The following is a 19,656-nucleotide window of genomic DNA, read 5'->3' on the forward strand; positions in this document are numbered from 1 at the left end:
ACCCCCAAAACGCTGTTGCAGCAGCACACCACTGACCCACCGACCCTTCTACTCTACAGGCCGAGACAGGAGTGTAGTGAGTCTGAAGCTTGTCAGGGTTACAGGGCTAGATCCTGTTTCCACACAGGGCAGCCACACAGTGAGCATGTCTTCACAACATAAAACAAAAGACCCAACCAACCAAAAAACCCAACCCAACCCAACATAAAACAACTCCAACGAAGAGATCGTATTTAGGTTTTGAAAAGCCAACCCATTATTTACCTTTACAAGTAGATAAGCTCCCATTCAGTTCACATCTAGTACTAACAGATACCATGAAGCCCAACTGAAGACGTCACACAATACAAAGGTTTTCCATTTGACCCCCGGAACTGGTCTAGTTGCAAATCAAGCACCCGAGAGTAGGAGCAATGTTGGAACCGACAGCTTTTATGTTCTGCAGGTATGTGCACCCTTGGACTTAATAATAAATGCGCCAAGTGAGTCAGGAGAAGAACTGAGTCTGAAAACTGAAAAACATTAAAAATATTTACTGCTGTTTATTTATGTAACCATATGTATGTCTATATATGAGGTCAGAGGATGCCAGATCCCCTTAAGCTGGCGTTACAGGCGGCTGTGGCTTCCTGGTGTGGCTGCTGGGAACTGAAATTAGGTCCTCTGCAAGAACAGTATGTATTCCTAACCACTGAGCTGTTTCTCCAGCCCTGAAAAGCAGCATTTTAAAGGCCTGATATTTTTCCAGTAGAATACTGTGTCAAAGAGTCTACAACTAGCTACAGACACACTTTCCCCCTAGAACGCTGGTAACCAGCAGTGTTCTTATCCCCAAGCTGTTTCCTTCTAACTCTCCTCCCTCAACTGAAACTCTGTGATCTTAAATTATAAGGGCTATGTAAAACCCCTAACTACTAGTTCCTGAAGTCAAGTGACATCGCTTCTCCCACTGAACGCGTTCTGGAAGGGAGGCACTTGACTTCTCCTTTCCGCCTCCAACTCCCAAAGTAGCGAGCGTCTCATCAGTTACAGATAATCACCAAGTTCTCCTCTCACTTCCAAAGACTAGCTAACTCAACAGGAGGACACAGTCCTAATCCTAACCTGCTAGGCAGAGTGAAAATGCAGAGCCGAGCAGATTTTAAAATTCTCTTTCAGAGGCCAAATACCCGACAGAATAAACTCTTAGCCAGGCCCAGTGGCTCACAGGTGAAATCTCAGCACTTGGGAGGCCGAGGCAGGGCTGCAGTGAGGCTCTCTCACCGCACAGAACACAACAACATAACAAGCCAGTATGAAGCTGTTTATAGCAGGTCTGTCTCTTCTGACCGTGTTCGTGTTTCCTATACTTCAAACAGTCTCCCCTGCCGTTTTCATGGGCATGAATAGTTCTGGTAAACAAAGCTCACTCCACCAATCCCGCCAAATCTGTCATCGACGTGCAAATGATGGTTCCCAGTTATCACAGCAGTCACCTTTTAGCTCAGGATGGAAGCCTAAGAAACTAGCTCTAGTTCATTAACTAGAACACAAGTATCAGCAACCTGAAAACACAAACACTAATTTCTTAACAGACTTCTCAGCTGAGTAACCAGGTAAAAAAAGGTAGTGACCAAAACCAAACCAAACCAACCAAACAAAAGCAAGAAACCTTCTCGCCTTTTATTAGACTCAGCTGTATATTCTACAGGCAAGCATACACACTCAAAGCATGCTATCTGTGGAGTATGATTTTGATAACCAGAACACAGCCATTAATTTACTATCTGCCATAGATACCAGACTATGACAAGAAAGGCTTTAGTTAATCGTCTGATAGAACTGGAAAAGTGCAGCAACGGTTGAGACCTGACTGGACTGGGCTGTTATCTGACCTTTCTGTGCGTCATTTCCTTTTCTGAAAATGGGGATAACAGAATCACCCTCTTTAGGGTTTTTAAGATTCAAGTGGAATAACTTGCACTACACAAAATGTTAAGAGAATGGACAAGACAGTAAGTAAGCAGTGGTAAGTTAATTTGCTAGTTTTAGAAATTCTATCTATAGATGGCCGTTTATCGTGCTTGAAACTTGAAACACCTAAGGAACTCTAAAAGCAGTGCTGGCGAGAAGTGGGTAAAGAGCTTGCCAATCAGGTGTGACACCCGAGTTGGACCATCTGTAACCTCAGTGTGTTTATGAGGAGACAGAGGAGAGGGCACAGGACTGCAGGTCAGCTAGTGTGGCCCAGGCAGTGACAGACCTTGTCTCAAACAGGATGGAGGGGGGAAATGACACCCGACACTGCTCTGCAACCTCCTCGTGCCAAGGTGTGCCACACTCATGCCTACACTGACACACGTTATTAACACCCACAATGCCCATGGATTCTTAAAAGACACCATTTTAGCTATGACAGAGGTGCTGGCATGCCAAAATTTCCACTACTTGAGTTTCCATGACCACAGGAGGCTATTAAATGTTTCTATGAGACAAGCTGGCCTGGAACATGCTATCCTCCTGCCTCAGCCTCTGGAGTACTCGGATGACAAGCATGCATCGTGCGTGTTGTTTTCGTTCCTTCCCTCCTTTCTTCTCTGTCTTGATTTTGGAGGCAGGGTTCCTCTGTGTAGACCAGGCTGTCCTGGAGCTCAGAGATCCGCCTGCCTCTGCCTCCAAGTGCTGGGATTAAAGGCGTGGGCGCCCGTGCCCGATCACATATCTCAATTATAAAGGGAAACCACATACTTGTTCCCAAGAAGGTTGCAGGGGAAGACAAACACAGCAAACAGTCTAGGGATATGGCTCACTGCTTGATTATAACCTAGCGTCAGCGTTTGGGGCTCCATCTGTAGTACCACCAAAGAGGGAGGGGCATTCATCACGAGAAACACCAAGTGTGGTAAGAGTTCAAATGCTAATCATGAAACTGCTTTACAGAGAGGTAGTGTCAAGAAGAACTACAGTGTTTTAATTAGAAAAAAAAAAAAAAAATGACCAGGGCCAAGAAGAGAACCAAGGTACCAAAGGAAGTCTAGCACAGAATTCAGGCTCTCGGGAGAGCACAGCCTGACCTGACGCCAGGGCGCACGCACAGGAAGAGGAAAGTCACAGCAGAGAGTAGTCACAGGAAGCCAAGAAAACCGCTGTGAAAGGCTTAGGGGCTCCGACTCTGGAGGCAACACACTAGACGATGGGCGGTCTGAAGGGCAGATGCCACACTGAGAAAGTGGAAGACACCTAAAATCATCAAGAAGATCCTAACAGTAGTAGTAGCCATTAGTAATAGCAGGCAATGGGACAACATATTGCAGGTATTATGCTTTCTTAAGATTAATATGTGGTCTACTTTTAAAATATGAGCCCTGGCTCGAAACAAAAACCTGTTTTATATTGATGAAAACCAAAATAAAAGGGCCAGAAATAATAGACCACAAACAATATACCACGTGAAAGAAACTTCAAGAAACTGACCTAAGGACAGCTAAGAAAACTGGTGTTAACTTTACCGGACAGTATTATTTAAATGGCTGTGCTGTGCCTATTATATACAAGGAGCACAATACCAGAGCCACAGTTATACTGCTACAGAACACAGCACCAAACTTCCTAAGGTCTCACACACAGCTTCCCCACTTCACCTTAAGAACGACTTTGGAGGCTGGCCATGTGGTGCACTAATTTTTTTTTTTCAAGACAGGGTTTCTCTGTGTAGTTTTTAGTGCCTGTCCTGGATCTCACTCTGTAGACTAGTCTGGCCTTGAACTCACAGAGATCCACCTGGGTGCACTATTTTAATCTAAGCATTCAAGAGGCAGAGGCAAGAGGATCTTTTTCAGTTCCAGGCAGTTAGGGCTACATAGTAAGACCCCGTCCCCAAAACAAAACAAAAGAATGAATACTGAATAAAATTTTCTTGAGGCTGTATGTGAGGCACATAAACTGTCTTGAATTTGTCCAAATGCACTCAAAGTTAAGACTTATTTAACTATGCTGTGGCCTAGTATCATGTGTCATAGTCACTGCTGTATAACTAAAACATTTTTTTTTTCATTTCTAGGACTATTTTATTGCTGAAATGGATAAGGTCACACAATACGACAACTAGAATAATTCTGTACATTGAGTTTATTGAACAGACTCCAGAGTCCATGGTGAGGGGAGGCTACTTGCTTGGAGATGCAAGTCCAGCCATGAGAGGAGTGTTTGGTGTGGCCGCCATTTGGAAGTGAACCTGACAGGTAACACCTATAACTAAAACTTAATGCATAGCCTGGAACAGAAAAGACACTTGGAGATCGAATCCAGGACCTGGTGCATCCCAGGCAAGCACTACGCCACCAAACTTCGTCTCCAATCTACTGGCTGCATCTGAAAACAACTTAACTGGAACCCAGTCATGCTCATTCAGTGTATCATCCATGGTTGCCACCAGGCTAAAATGGCAGAACTGAATGGTCCCGATAAGGACAGATTGTCAGCAAAGCCTAGATTATTATCCTGTCCATTACAGAGGCCCCAGAGCAATGGCTCTCAACCTTCCTGCTGTTGCGACCCTTTAATACAGATCTTAATGTTGTGGTGACCCCCAACCATACAATTATTTGTTGCTACTTCATAACTACTGTTTGTTACTGTTATGACGCATAATGCAAATCTCTAATAAGCAGTCCCCAAAGAGCTGGAGAGCACAAGTTGAGAATCACCGCCTTATAGGCTAGACCCTGAAGGGAAGATTCTGTGCCCACTTCAGCGGCGGCAAATTGTGTTAAGCTCAAACATCCACCCAAGATATGTGTGTGTACTGAGTGTAGTAATGGGAACAAGTGTCGAGAGCAATCAGACTCGAGGGACTCCAAGGGAGGAGTAGAGCCCTTCCTTAGCAATGTCTACTGCGCTTTAGGCAAAGGACAACAGGGTGGGAACGTCTGCAAAGAAAGATGGCAACCTGTCCAACGGACAGTATGAACTACCTTTTCGCTTTGCAAAGAGACGGTCCTAAGTCCGCAGACCTCCATCCATCAACTCTCCAGTTATCTAAATAACCACTCATAGTCAAGCTTATGTAAGTCACGGGGGTGTGGGGCGGAGCCCATTACAGTCCTCAATGTACATAATTTAATGCTGCCATCAAAGGTGGACATCTGCAGAGACTGCCGAATTATAAGTAACCATTCATCCACCGTAAAGACATCCCTGGGACATTGGTAAAAAGACGCGCACTAACATATTTTAAGCAAGCAGTAAGTCCAGTTTGGAAATCCTGGGAGGCAAAGTGTAAGAAATCAGAATCAGCCTATCAGTACTAGTTTATTAGCAAAGGGTAGGAGTAGGGATTTTTGAACAAGTCACACCCATTTTTGTGAATGGAAAACATCACACACATTTCTTAATATAAACACCTAGTTTTTACCTTGTACAGGATAAACATCTACAGTCTGTTTCAGTATAAGGCTGAATTCAGAATTACAACTAGCATTTAGCTTGAGAATAAACACACGGTTACAAAAATATTCCATTTCCTATTACCACATAACTAGGAGCAAATGACATGCTTAATGTGACTGCCCCCAGTGTATTAAGAAGCCAAGAGAATATCTTGATTTTAGGTTGTGGACTGGAATCTGCACAACTTTATGTCACACAAGAAACTTTAGGACCAAGATATTCCCAATGGAAATACCCCAGTAAATCTGCCGAAAGTGCAGAAGAGGGAACTATGAAACAAAGGGCACAGGAAGCACAAGCACGTTCCACGATTGTCTACTAGTTTTAATATTTCAATCTACTCATTAATTATGCTGGCTACTTACTGTCCACATTGGCTTGATTAATTTAACAGTTATTTTATATTTCTCAGTTCGCTCAAAGATGCATTTGATAATAAGTAAAGGACACTTAGAAAAATAAAGGAGGTGTTACGTCACTGGGAGCCATAAAGAATGTTTCCCTTCCACTGCCATATACAATCCCTGCTTCTTACTCGCTGGCATAATTACTAGGTTAACAAAAGGCAGCTTGGGGGCTGGAGAGCCAGCTCAATGCACAAGAGCGGGTTCAGGGACCAGCACCCACATGGTGGCTCACAACCATCTATAACTACCTTTCCAGAGGATCTGTTTCCCTCTTCTGGCCTGAAGGAACCAGGCACGTTACACTGTGCACACACGTACAGGCCAGCAAACACTCAGACATAACATAAAGGTATCTTTAAAATGTTCATCTCCCACAAATCTGAGACAAACTACTATTATCCCCCAAATCATATGCATACACGTTAGCATATTTTTAACATTAGGGTATCTACCAAGTGAAGTCTGGATGTGTTTAGTCCGTTACAATCAGCAGAACACACTGAGAAAACAGGAAAAGTGGGCAGACACTTCCTGTTAACAAGGCCAAGTTTCAAAATATCCACGGCAGCTCTTCTTCTGCCACTACACCAGGTGGTTCCACTTGGGATTGAAAAAGTAAAATCTTCTTTAGATTTACTTATTTTATGGCCACAAGTGTCTGCCTTCATAATGTACTGCAGCACCTGGTGCCCAAGGGTGTCAGGAAAGGGTATCAGATGCCCTGGAATTAGTTACCAACGGCTGTGAACTACCATGTGGGGGCTGGGAACTGAATTTGGGTCCTCTAACAAGAGCAACAAGTACTCTTAAGGGCCAAGTCACTTCTCCAGCTCCACACCAGGGATTTAAGAAAAATTCTTTCACTACATTCACTTTGTGCGTGTGCATGCATATGTGTACCTCAAGAGCACAGGCACCAAGATTTGCATGTGGGGGTCAGAGAACCACTTCAGGGAGTGGGTTCTCTCCATCCACCATATGGGTCCTTCCTGAGACAGGAGCATCCCTGTGGCTTTCTGGCCAGTCAGTATAGAATGGGTGAGCTCTAGCTTCACTGAAGCCTCTTCCTGAAAAATTACAGTGGACAGGGATTGAGGAAGATACCCAATGCCGACGTCTACCAGCCTCTGTGTTTCTAGTAGACTGTTTTAAGTTGCTTGAAAGTACCATTTCCATATCCTAATGTCTTCTTCAGAGAAACTTTCTATTTCCAAACAATCTGATGAATACTGGGTCTTCTCACCTGGTCTCTTATAAAGCGCTCACACTGGACCTCAGCACTGATGTGTGACTGCTCATGTTCCATATGGACAGCACTTTACCATCCTCACTGCATTAGAAAAGAATCACCCACATCAAGTGTCAACACGAAGATACCTATCAACAAGGGTTAAGGTGAAGGGCCTATCTGTTATCGGTCTACAATCCATTTCTCAAACCTGTACTAGAGCAGGGCAGCATCTACCCAGTTCATCTGTTCTGTACCACTGTGTCTGTGTGTGGAAGGTAGAGGACAACTTTCAGGAGTCAGCTTGTCTTGTTGGACCCTACAATCTATTTCACAAACACCTACTAGTATAAAGCCTGTTGGAAGAACTCTCTATTATTACCCATCTTATTATACTATGCATAATTCCACTTCATTTTTACCATCTTCTCTAAGTATAACAGCTAAGAGCTGTCCATTCTGGCTCCAAAAACACTTGCATTACCAATTGGGTATTTATTGACATTTTGGTGGTTAACTGCCTATCTTTGTTAAAACCTTTTGTGTAAAATTGTTTAACTCAATTCTAACATGCAAAAGCCATGAATAATTGGCTCTCAATAACCATGTGGGGCCTGGGATCAAACCTAGGCCCTTGGGCTTGGCAGCAGGCACCATTTACCCACTGAACCATCTCAGTGGCCCTTTCGATTTTTTATTGAGGAAGATAGGAACTGATTTCTATATTGAAATAGGCTCAACAGAAACAACGAATAACATGCAGCCAGATGGACCAGTTCTCAAGAGACACACCCTACATAAAAACAAGTTGGCGTGGTAGTGCATACTTTTAATCCTAGAACTCTGAGGAAGCTGAGGAGCTCCGTGAGTTCAAGACCAGCCTGGTCTACATAGTGAGCTCCAGACCACCCAAGGTTCCACACGAGATCCCTTCTCAGGAACAAAAACACAGTTCAACAATCAGATACAACACTTTCAAAACAAAGTGCAAGAAGTAGCTTATGCCGGTCCTCAATAAAGACAAACCACTAAATTCTTTATAAACATTTTTTTTTTTCTCCAATTAGAAGTTTTTAGAGTAGAGGGCTGCAGAGATGATGACCGGCAGTTAAACGCCATGCATTACTCAAGCCGAGAACCCAAGTTCCAACACCTACAACGGGAGGGGGCGCCGCTCACAAGTGCCTGCAATTAGCTCAAGGGGCTCTGCCCGCCTCTTCTGACACCCATCTAAATAAATATTAAACAGAAAGATTAGCTCTGGTTGACACCAGGAGGGTATTATTAAACCCTTTGAGAGCCCAAAAGGCCTCAGCTATTCATTCCCACTTCTCATAGGAAGATGAGCTCCTAAGAAGTGAACAACTATCACAGACATCGCCAGAGAGAACTGAACCCAAGACAAATCAATGTCAATAAACCACAAGTAACCAAGTCCAGGACTGGGCATGGCAAGGAAAGTACCTCAAGTTGAAGGGTAGGTAGCCTGGGCTACACAGTTTGTTCTAGGTGGTAGAGTAAGGCCCTATCTCAAACCAAAACAGGAAATCAACCAAAAACCAAAACCGTAAAGATAAAGTAACAAACGAACAAAAGACAGAACCAAAGGTTAGCAACTATCCAAAACACACAGCACTCTTGTAAGGCCAGCACCAGGAGGGGTAGCCAGGAGCTCAGAGGCAGGAGATGACAAGTTTGAGATCAGCCCAGGCTCTGGTCTTAAGAAACAAGAACAGCAGGTATGTAATTTCTCTGATTTACCCTTATACTCCCAGGGATCAGCTAAAACATAAAGAACAGTGAAGTGAGTGTCTAATGTGGATGCCTGGGTGTTTAATGTTCAGTAGGTTCTGTTGGGAGCAAAGGCACTGTCAGCTCAGAGGCAGAGAAGGCTGCATTATTCTTTGCACAGGCTCCGAGAGGGAGACAAGGCAGCTCGACCATTTCTGCTGAACCGCAGCAGTGGAGACAGGTGACCGCAGTCCTGTTCACTCACACCGGAACCTCCTCAGCACCCTCTTCATCCTCCTGTCCTGCCACGTCCTGCTCTTCTCCCCTTCATGGCTATTATCAATGCCATCATGTTCTTCTAAACAACACAAGTAGGTCCTGGTGACACACACAGGGACCCTCGGCACTCAGGAGCCTGAGGCAAGACAGCCACAAATTCAAGGTCAGTAAAGGCTCTAACTCACATCTCAGAATAAAACAACCAACCAACAGTCATTTCACATCCCAGAGAAATGTTATCAATTCTTTTTTGTCACTAAAAGCTTACAAAAGGCCTGCTATGGTGGTACACACCTTTAATAGCACCAAGAAGCTGAGGCAAGAGGATTTGCAGTTTAAGGTCAGCCTCTGCTACATAGGGAAGCCTCAAAACCTCAAAAACAAACAAAGCAAATCTCTCTCTCTCTCTCTCTCTCTCTCTCTCACTCACACACACACACACACACACACACACACACACACACACACGCCAACCAAACAAGGTGCCCCCCAAAAGGCCAGTAAAGCCTATGATTCAAGTGATTGAGCTCGTGGGGGGCCCACAAATGTATAAAAGCTAGCTAAAAATGGAAGAAATTGCACTTAGTTTTTTAGTGGCAACCTGTGATGAATTTGGATGTCCTGGACATAAAATATGCTCCCAGTATGTTCCCTAATTCAGAGCCGTTGGACCAGCTGAGCAGTTAATTACTTAATACACGAAGCAGCACCGAGGCTCCTCTGTAACTTTCCTCCCCCACTGGGATCAGCTCCTGTAGGCGGCAGTCCTTCAGTACCTAATCCCTCAAGTGGGCACTGGGCATCTACTCCTTCTTTAAACCGCCCCCAACCCTGTCTCTGGTGTTAACTCCGTCCTTTAAAGAGTGCTGTCCAATAGCCTGGATTCCCTTCAGATCATGTCAATCGGCCTTCTACTAAAGGCTTCCGTGGAAAAAAAACAAGGCTGGTTTTTTTTTTTGGGGGGGGGGGTTGAGACAGGGTTTCTCTGTGTAGTTTGGAGCTTGTCCTAGAACTCACTTGGTAGACCAGGCTGGCCTCCACTACTGCCTGGCTCAAGGCTGGTTTTTTAACCACCGTAGTTTTTCATTTTAATGTCTGCACGTGAGTGCTTGTGCCTGAGGAAGAGGCCAAACGACCAGGCCTCTGAAGCTGGAGTTACAGACGGCTCTGCAAGGAGCTGAACACACCCAGGTCCTCTACAGGGACAACACTCAACCTTAGCAGCTGAGCACTTTTCCCAAATCCTACATTGTGTGTGTGTGTGTGTGTGTGTGTGTGTGTGTGTGTGAGAGGGGGGGGGGGGAGGTCAGAGGACAACTCACAGGAGTCAGTTTCTCTTCCACCACACCTAAGTCAGTCAGCAGGCTTGGTGGAAGGTGCCTTTAACAGCTGAACCATCTTGCTGGCCCTATTAACCAATTTTTTTGGAGGCCTTGCTTTAGCAAGACTACTCACGTGGAAAAAATAAGTTACCACTTTCTATGACAGTATTGTAGAACAGGCAAGTCTGTTCCTTTGTAGTTGAAATAGACTGCAGGGGGTCATAGGTCAGGGCCTTTTTTTGTCTTGCTAGTTAGCAGTGAGCTGGCTACAAAGCAGGGGCATCCTCTCTACTTCCTCTCTACGGTGAGTTGAAGACTCTGGAAATCTTGGGGTCCTCGTCCTTAGACCCTGGGTTTGACCCCAGCACTAAAATGTAGGTTAAGATGACCGGTGCACAGTGCACCCACAACCCACTCAGCTACCTTTCTACTTGCTTTCAGTCTGAATTTAATAGAGCTGGACCTAGGTTACTCTAAAAAATCTAAAATTTTCACTGTTTAACAAGATTGCTACAATTGTTCCTAAGTAAACAAGGAAAAGAAACAGCATTTTTAAAAAGGTAACATAGACACGCCAAGTAACTATCTATATTTATGTGAACAAAGGCGATGGGCTGCCTAGAGAAGACCACAAAGAACTCCATCTAACCCAATTCTGTATTAGTAAGGATTGGGAAACAAGGCCACATCACTCAAGACTTCTTATAGCATCTTGTGCTGGTCACTTTGAAAATACTGGCTTATAGTCACACACATTTTCAAGTAAATAGCTCATTCCATTATACACTTCTTTCAAATGTTCCTCACTTTCATAGAAAGATGTTCCCCTCAGTACTAAGAGGCTGCTATCAAGTATCAAGGGCCCAGTGCTGAGAAAAAATCCTAATGTCTGCTTAAGAGCTATTTACAACCATTCAGAGATATGGTTACAATTTTCCTTAAGCCTTGCTGTTTTCAACAATATGTCAGGGGGCTGGCATAATGGCTTAGCAGTTAAGAACACTGTTACTGTTGTCCGTCCAGGGAACTGGGGTTCACTTCTCAGCCCCCAGATGGCAGCTCACAAGTGGTTTGTGAGTTCAGTCCTAGGGGATCCAATGCCCTCTTCTGGCCTCCATGGGCACTGCACGCATGTGGTGCACAGACATTCAGACACTCACACATATAAAACAAAATTTTTTTTAAAAAGCTTAATATTCAACTCTGAATTTGAACATTTACCAAGCATTCTTTTCTTTTTGAGTTTGTTTTTTGAGACAAGGTTTTTTGGTTTTGTTTTGCTTTTTCCTCTGTTTAACAGCTCTAGCTATCCTGGAGCTTACTCTATAGACTAGGCTAGCCTCAAACTCAGAGATCTACCTGCCTGCACTTGGAAGGCAGAAACAAGCGGATTTCTGTGAGTTCAAGACCAGCCTGGGTTACAGAGTGAGTTCCAGGAAAGACGCAAAGTTACACAGAGAAAACCTGTCTCGAAAAACCAAAGAAAAAAAGGCATATGCCACCAATGCCCACGTTACCAGGCATTCTTTCAAGCCAATTTTTTCCTTTAAAAAGTGTGTGGTTCAGGGAAGAGAGAAGGCTCAGCAGTTAAAAGCACTTGCTGCTCATCTAGAGGACCTATGTTCAATTCCCAACACCTAGGTGACGGCTCCCAACCAACCAGATACAACTCCAGTTACAGAAGACTCAACTCCCTCTTCTGACCTCTGAGGGCATCGCACACAAAAACATGCGGGCAAAACACCCACAAAGTAAAAGAAACTCCAAACACAAGGGACTGGTTCAGCCCCGGAGCCTTGACCACTTTTCTTGGAGACAATCACTATGCTTCAGTGGGAAGCAAACATGTTTCAAGCATTTTCCTATTGTCATATTAAAAAGACCTGTACACAGGGAGAGAATCAATTCATTCCTAGAACCTCAAGACATTTAGGTGGAACTTTCTTTCCTTTAAACAGAGTCAGGGCAGTAAAGAACACACTGGAGCTCTAACCTGATTCCTTCCAAGGTGTCACAAGCTTGCCACTTGCCACTGGTCTTCCACCATGGAAACAGATGTCAATACAGTAGAAAGGGCAAAGGACAGCCTTGCGTTATTAATATTATAAATAGCTTTGTTCTCGCAGACTCCCCATACACATCTACAGGATCTGCAGGGTTCCTAGGATCATACTCTGATAATCACTGAGCAAAACAATTCCTATTTAAAACTCCTCAAGTTTGGGGATGCACATGGCATCTTAGTCCTTTCAAAGCTGAAGCAGGAGGATGGCAAGTTTGAGGCCTGAGTGGGCAATACAGTTAGACCTTTTCTCAAAAGAAAAACAACAGCTCCCAAACAACCACTCACAAGCTACTGTTCATTCATTCATGCCTTTCCTTCTCTAACATTATCTTAAATAACGCTAGAGGACACACGCTCTAAAGAACGAGGACTACATGAGTATGTCCTATGATCTGTAAAATGTCTATGAATGAGACTTCATCCTCAAGTGCATCATCTACACGTCATCTTGCCCAGGGAAAGACTCAGAGAGAAAAGGCCATGCTTCCCCAAGGCACCAGAGCAGTGGAGAGATTAGAGACTCATGCTCTTCTTACCCTCTCTATTGTATTTTAAAAACTATAGAGCTGAACATCTGAAAACCCAGCCAATCTTAGCTATATAAATGTTGTGTAGTATCTCCAAGTTAGAGAAATTCTGAGTGTGAAAACTAGTAACAGTACACATATACCTTGTCCTGATCCCTTTTTATCTGTACAGTATAAAATTTAAGGTTTCATAGAGATGCTGGAGTAATAACTGAGAAGTCAATTCATTACCTAAAAATCACAGATGGTTATATCTGTAACACATTAGTATAATGTCCTATTAGCATGCATGACCACAACTTAAAACACAGGGTGATGAATTGTATGGAGAATACAGGCTATCTGCTGTCTCAAATTACTAACTGAATGAAAGTGGTTTGTACTTATAACTTTTTTTTTTTTTTTTTTTTTAAAAACTGAAACCTCTAGTTTCACTAACTTAGATTTAGTACAGGCTGACTCTGAAGGGCTGGGGATGGAACTCTGTGTCCTCTGTCTAACACATGCAAAGCCCTAGGTTTGATCCCTCCGCATTCAAACACCTATGATGATGGCTACGAAAAACATTCTAATGTGAGGATAAACTTCAGAAGACAGGCAATTGGAGCCCGCCCACCTGTAGCTACCACTTACTGCGTCTCCCCAAGTCCACCTGACACTCTACCAAGCAGACGGAACGCTGCTTTCCTCTTTTTTCTTATCACACAAGGCAAAGAGGAAAACCACAGGAGGTAGACACAGCCCACCAGTGAGGCAATCGATTCCCGTTTCATTTTCAAAATACTTATGGTTTAAGTAAAGGAACACATGCGCAGGGACACAGTCTCCCGTAGCCCAGGCTGGACTGGCAAAGGCTGACAGAAGGATGGCCCTTCCTGTATGTACCTCCTCAAATGCTGGGATTACAGGTACAGACCAGCACACACAGCTGGGGGGACGATGAGACATTTATTTCGTAAACACAGAGTTGCTGAGATAGATTTTAGATCTCGTACTTCAAACTGCTTTCACTCTGCGCTGCTTGTAACAGGCGCCTCTTCCTCTAACATTCTCCAACAGGCTTCACCTATCTGCAATCCCCAACCCTTGGAACAGTTCACCCAGCAAGTTACCTCCTCAAGCCCCGACCTAGTTTAGACAGAAGAGCTTCACTGCTATAAAGCAGCACAACTATAAAGATAGGAAACAGTATTTAACAACCAGAAGCCTTAGGAACCAGTTCAGTATGTAAAAACTCAAACTCATGCTGTAGTTAGAGAATGATAGATACTCTTCATCTAGAAATGAGTGTTTCTACTATTCAGGTATCTCGAATGGAACCAACTTTAATATTATCCCTCTGTATAATAAAAACAAGAGGGAAATTTTGTAATTCCTGTTGCAAATATTTTTAGAGAATTTGAATGTAATTTCAAAACCTTACACCCCTAAAGTTTCATTTCTTTCTTTTAGAGTTTTAGGGCTCTCTGGAAATGTAATCAACTGCTGTGTACCCTCAATTTGAACATTAGGAGTAAGCACAGCAGTGTTTATGAAGTGTGGGGAAAATAAGTAACATTCTTTGTCTGCATGAATTTTAAAATTGTACTATTTTCAGGTGGCAAAAAATTCCTGATAAACTTTTTACAAAACAGAAACTCTATTGCTAAAGGGATTGATCTTCGAATCCAGCCAAGTAGGTTCAAACAAACGACAACAGATTATAAAGCAAATCAAACTTTTACTCTAAATGGCTCAGTTCCTTCTGGTCTCTTTTTCTTAGTTATGTGTACCTGAGTGTGCAAATGCACCTGCATGTGGGCATCTGAGGATGCCAGAAGGAAGGTGGCTAGAGCCCCCCCCCCCCCAATAGGTGCTTGGGAATCGAATTCAGGTCCCCTGCAAAGGCAGCAAACACTTAACCCCTGAGCCATCTCCAGCCCATCACTCTATTCTTTGTAGCTACTGTTTCCACTGTAGCCTTGAAATTTCTAAAGAACTAATTTCAAGACTTCAGTCCTCAACTGGTAATCAGAGCCTTTCAACACTCCTGCAAAACATCTACAAGTACTGAAAAGATTAGCTTTCAGTACAAGAGACAGCACAATGCTGCTTACACACAGTGGAATAAAAATTCTGTCCAGTGTTACAATGCATCAAGCCATCGCTTAAGACGTTCTTATTCAAGAGAATTCAGTTTGGAAAGACAGACAGTATAAGCTTTGGCCTAATTTATGTGACTAAGGGGTCCACAAAAAATGAGAAAAAATAAATGAAATAAATACAGAAACAAAACAAAACATACCCTTCACCTAAGAACTAAACCAAACCCAAACACACAAAGTATATTTAGTTACAACTTTAAAAAGCCTTAGACAGGTGAAGAGTAATTTTTTTTTCCAGTGAGGGATTGGATCCAGCAACTTGGAAAAGAGGCAAACACTTACCAATGAGCCACATCCCCAGCCAGAAAGATGAATTTTTATGGACTCTACAGAGTAAGGATATGACATCACTGCTCGAGAGAAATAGCCTTTGACTATTTAGAGCATAAACACTAAATGAACCTAGTAGCAGTTCAAGCCTAAACACTATAGATCAACATCTATCTACCCCTTAAAATTTATTTCCTGGGAATGACACATGAAAATCACTAAGATCTCCCTGACATTCAATAGTAAAATGCCAAATGTAAACTACACTTTGGGGGTGGGAGAGGTAAAATCAGCTAAGTTCTCTCAGATCGAATTTTACAGGTTAATGTCATTCAAGAGCTATTTATCAAGTACCTTAACAAAAAGGAAAGAAAGTTGAACATGAGTCCAATCTTAGACTTTGCACTTAAAACAGCATGTACAATCAGTTACATGTCATCAACCTCTGCACAGGTGTAAGTCTTCCAAAGGTCTTCATAAACGTAGACCAAGTTGTTTATGTATTTACTTACAGACAGGGTTTCATTAGTGCAGGCTAGTCTTTAATTTACGGCAATCCTCCTGCCTCACTATCTTAACTGCTGGGATTATAGTTGCAAAATACCAAGCCTGGCACCGCACCGCACCCCCCCCCCCCAACACACACACACAACCACCACCACCAGATAGTCCTAACAGGCTCTTTGGTGGGAGGACTCACTTTCTTTGTATAGGTCAAAAGAAAAGACTGGAATCATTATAAATGACCAATGATAAAATGATGATCAATTTGTACAGAGTGAGACCAAAGAAAATATAAAAGTAATTCTTTTTGAAAAGTTACACTGTTCTCTTTGGATCTTCCATTCATCCCTAAATTTAAGCCCCAAACATCAGTAGGGCCCAGGTAAAAATGCTAGGATTAAGAATACAACAGAATTCCTATCCTCATGGTGTTTTCACTTAATTCCACTTAACTTCCACCGAGAATCTATATAAACAGCAAAACGCTCATCTTCTGAAGCATATCAAAGAAACAGATCCTGTCCTTGGCCTTTACAACTGAGTGGACTAAATAAAAATACACAACAGTCACAGAAGTTCGGAAGTGACACAAGCCACTGAAGGGAAGAGGGATACGTTGGACAGAAAATGGGGAAAGACGCAGCCATCATCTCTGAGTCCCGGACCACAGACTAAAAATGAAGCCGGCTTAGCACTGGGCCCTTCAGCTGGCATTCGGATACTAGGCACATTAAAACCCAAATAGCTACCCGTCCTTCAGCAATTTACTTTGTGGCTTCCACAGATAAGATTATTAAACTACAGTGAATGTCAACCAGGAAGTACAAGGGAATATAATGTACTACAGAGAGTAAAAGTATGGATAAGCTCAAACAAGACTGTCATTATGGATTCTGTGTCTTTAAGTAATATGATTTCCTCCCCAGAGTATTAACTTCCTCTAACTCAAACCTGGGATGACACTACCCAAGTGATTATTCCACACTATTTAGCTAACCAAGGCACTCTACCTTAGAGAGGAGAGAGTAATTGGACTAATAATAATCTTTGCAAGATGTCACTCACCACTGAAATGTCACGTTTCTTCCTGTGGGTTCTTTTAATGGATAGACCACTGCCTTACGAGTCAGCAGACTCAGGTAACTGGTTATCTTATCTACTGTAGGCCTCAGTTTCCTCCTCCATAAAATGACAGGGTGGGACCAGATGATTTAAATAGTCCCTTTCCGGCCCTTAAAAAGTCCCATGACTCTATTAGGACTTAATAGATAGATAGATTCCAGGTTAGCTTTTAAGAACGATAAGAGCTTTAAATGAAAAGAATTTCCCCATTCAATTAAGTTACTTCTTGCTAAGATAAATTCCTCTTAGGCAAGTCTCAACAACATTCTAATTATACAAAAGAAAACGGGAAAAAAAATGAATTTACAAGTCAGAAGCACTCGGTATATGTTAATAGACACTGTCAGCAAAGCAAACGTTCAAACGAGGCTCAATTACCTTTAAAATATTAAAAAAAAAAAAAAAAAGGTCCGGCCTTCACTGTAATGTCAACTTTTAACTCAGTAAAAAATGTGATTTCCTATTACTGTCCTGTATTCACCCCAGTCAGGGCTCATAGGGCCAAAAATGTCTTTCTAAAGTACTGGAGGGTGGGGGGGGGGGGCAGCGAAAAGGAAAGTTAAGCCCATCCGCTCCAACTCTTGAGGGGAAGATCTTTCTCCTCAAAGGCATCTTCCCCCTCTACCCCAAGGAAAATCCGGAGGGCTCAGTTCCCCGGGAGCAGTTTCAAAGAAAATTCATGGCGCTGATAAGTCACTTGCAGAATCAGACATATGGAGATGGTGGAAGAAAAAAAAAAAAAAAAAAAGGAGAAGAGGACAAACTTCCTAGATTTTTTTTCTCCCTCTGCAAGAGAAAAAGATTTCCTCTTGCTGACGAAGGGGAAGGCCCCTTTAACATTTTTTTCCCCTCTCTCTCTCTTTCTGCACGGTGGCGGCGGCCAGACTAGGTGGGGCCCGCTCCGTTTGCCTTCCTCCAGCCACTTCCCGCAACAAACGAAGCCAGCCAGCCCCGATCCGGGCAAACTTTTTCCCCCGTCGGGCTCGAGCCCGCGGGGCGCCGGGGAGTGGTCCTCTCCCTCCCCCGCCCCATCCCCTCCACGCCCCGCTCCAGGCTCCTCCGCCCGGCCCCGGGAGCGAGCTGGGAGAAAAACCCCGGGGTGTCTGCAAAGGACAACTTTCTGGTTTCCGCTCTAACTTCCACCCACCCCGCGGCGGGGAAGCGGGGAAGCGGGGCGCGGCGGGGAAGGCAGGCAGGCGGGCGGGCGGGTGGGGGTTCCTCGGGCGCTCACTTCCTCCGCCATATTTCAGACATTTGACCCCTTCCGCAAAGCGCGCCTGCTCCCCGCCGCGGCTTGGAGCTTCCTCCCCGGCCGCTCCGAGGCGGCGCGCCCGCGGGACCGAGGGGGACGCGGTGGGGTGGGGTGGCGGCGGCGGCGATGGTGGTGGGGACCCCCGCAGCCACCTGCCGTGCGCCCCGGCCACCATCGCCGCCGTGGGAGCTCCCCCTCCGACACACACACACATCCAGACACACACACACACCGCCCGGCTGCCCCGCCCGGCCCGCGCCGCACCCCATCGCTCCCCTCCAGCCGGCGCCCGTCCTCCCCCGCCCGCCCCGGCCCCCGCCAGCCAGCCGGCCGCGCAGCCAGCCACGCACGCACGCGCTCGCCCCCTCGCTCGCTCGCTCGCCCGCCCCGCCAACCTCTCGCGCTGTCACCGGGTCCCCGCCGTCGCCGCCGTCGCTCCGCGTTCCCTTCGGGTCGCTGCTCCCGGCGCCACGGCGGTCTTTGCCGCCGCCGCCGCCTCCGCCGCCGCCGCCGCCGCCGCTCAGGCTGCTTTCCACGCCTGACTCTGGGCGAGGTTTGGCGGTGTCGCCTTGACGTCAGGCGTTCAGCCTCGCTCTCGCTTCCGCCCGCGGGCGGGGCGCGCAAGGAGCGCAGCCCGGGAAGGGGCGGGGTCGGGGCGTGACCACGCCCTCCGAGGGGCGTGGCCGCCGCGGGCTGGTCCTCGCCTAGGGCCTCGCCCGGCCTCTAGCCGGCCCGCTGGGCTGGAACCGGGGTCCTTCTCCATCCCCGCTTTCACCGTCCGCGCCCCGGGGTGCTCCGATCAGCTTCGCCCCCGCCTGCCTGCGGGCTGTCCGACAGAGTCGGGAGTCAGGCTCAACGGAGCGTCTTCCCGTCTCGGCCCCAGCGGATAACGGGGAGCTCGGGGCTTTAGAAACCCTCTGAAGCCTTCAGCGGGGCCTCCCTCCCAAGTGCACGCTGGAATTCAGTCGCCAACGCCCCCCTTCAGACCGTCGGTGTTCGCGTGGTCCTTTGTGCTGCGGGAAAGTAGCGGGGGAAGTAACAGAGAGCAGCCGTCCCCACTCTCCCGAGCGCAGGGAGGGCAGCTTTTCCTTTTTCAATTGGCCTTGCTTTGAGGGCGAGCTGTCCAGATTACCCTGCCAGACGCAGTTCACAAATGGACGATTCTCAAGCGTGCTTAGACCCTGTACCTAAATGAACACTGTTTATGAGAATTAAGAGTGGTTCGTGGCAGTGCACGCCTGGGGCGCCTTCCTGACTGTATAGATTACTCATAAGTGTTAAGTCTATGATGTGACTCCTCCGGAAAGCACTGTCCAAAAATGTCCTGTTCCAAAGAGCACAAGAATTCACAGAGACTGAGATCATTAGAATATTTTCA

The 19,656-nt window shown here is 45.3% G+C and overlaps 1 protein-coding gene across 1 annotated transcript in view; it reads right to left on the reverse strand.

Moving 5' to 3' along the window:
* Positions 1 to 18,882, reverse strand: part of Rap1b (RAP1B, member of RAS oncogene family) — a 33,464-nt gene extending 14,582 nt beyond the window's left edge. Inside the window, exon 1 of the mRNA XM_036170085.1 lies at positions 18,674 to 18,882. The gene's annotated coding sequence lies outside the window, so the exon portion shown is untranslated. The remainder of the gene's footprint in view (positions 1 to 18,673) is intronic.
* Positions 18,883 to 19,656: the final 774 nt, after the last annotated feature.

The sequence above is a fragment of the Onychomys torridus genome, chromosome 20, assembly GCF_903995425.1.
Source record: "Onychomys torridus chromosome 20, mOncTor1.1, whole genome shotgun sequence".
NCBI lineage: Eukaryota > Metazoa > Chordata > Mammalia > Rodentia > Cricetidae > Onychomys > Onychomys torridus.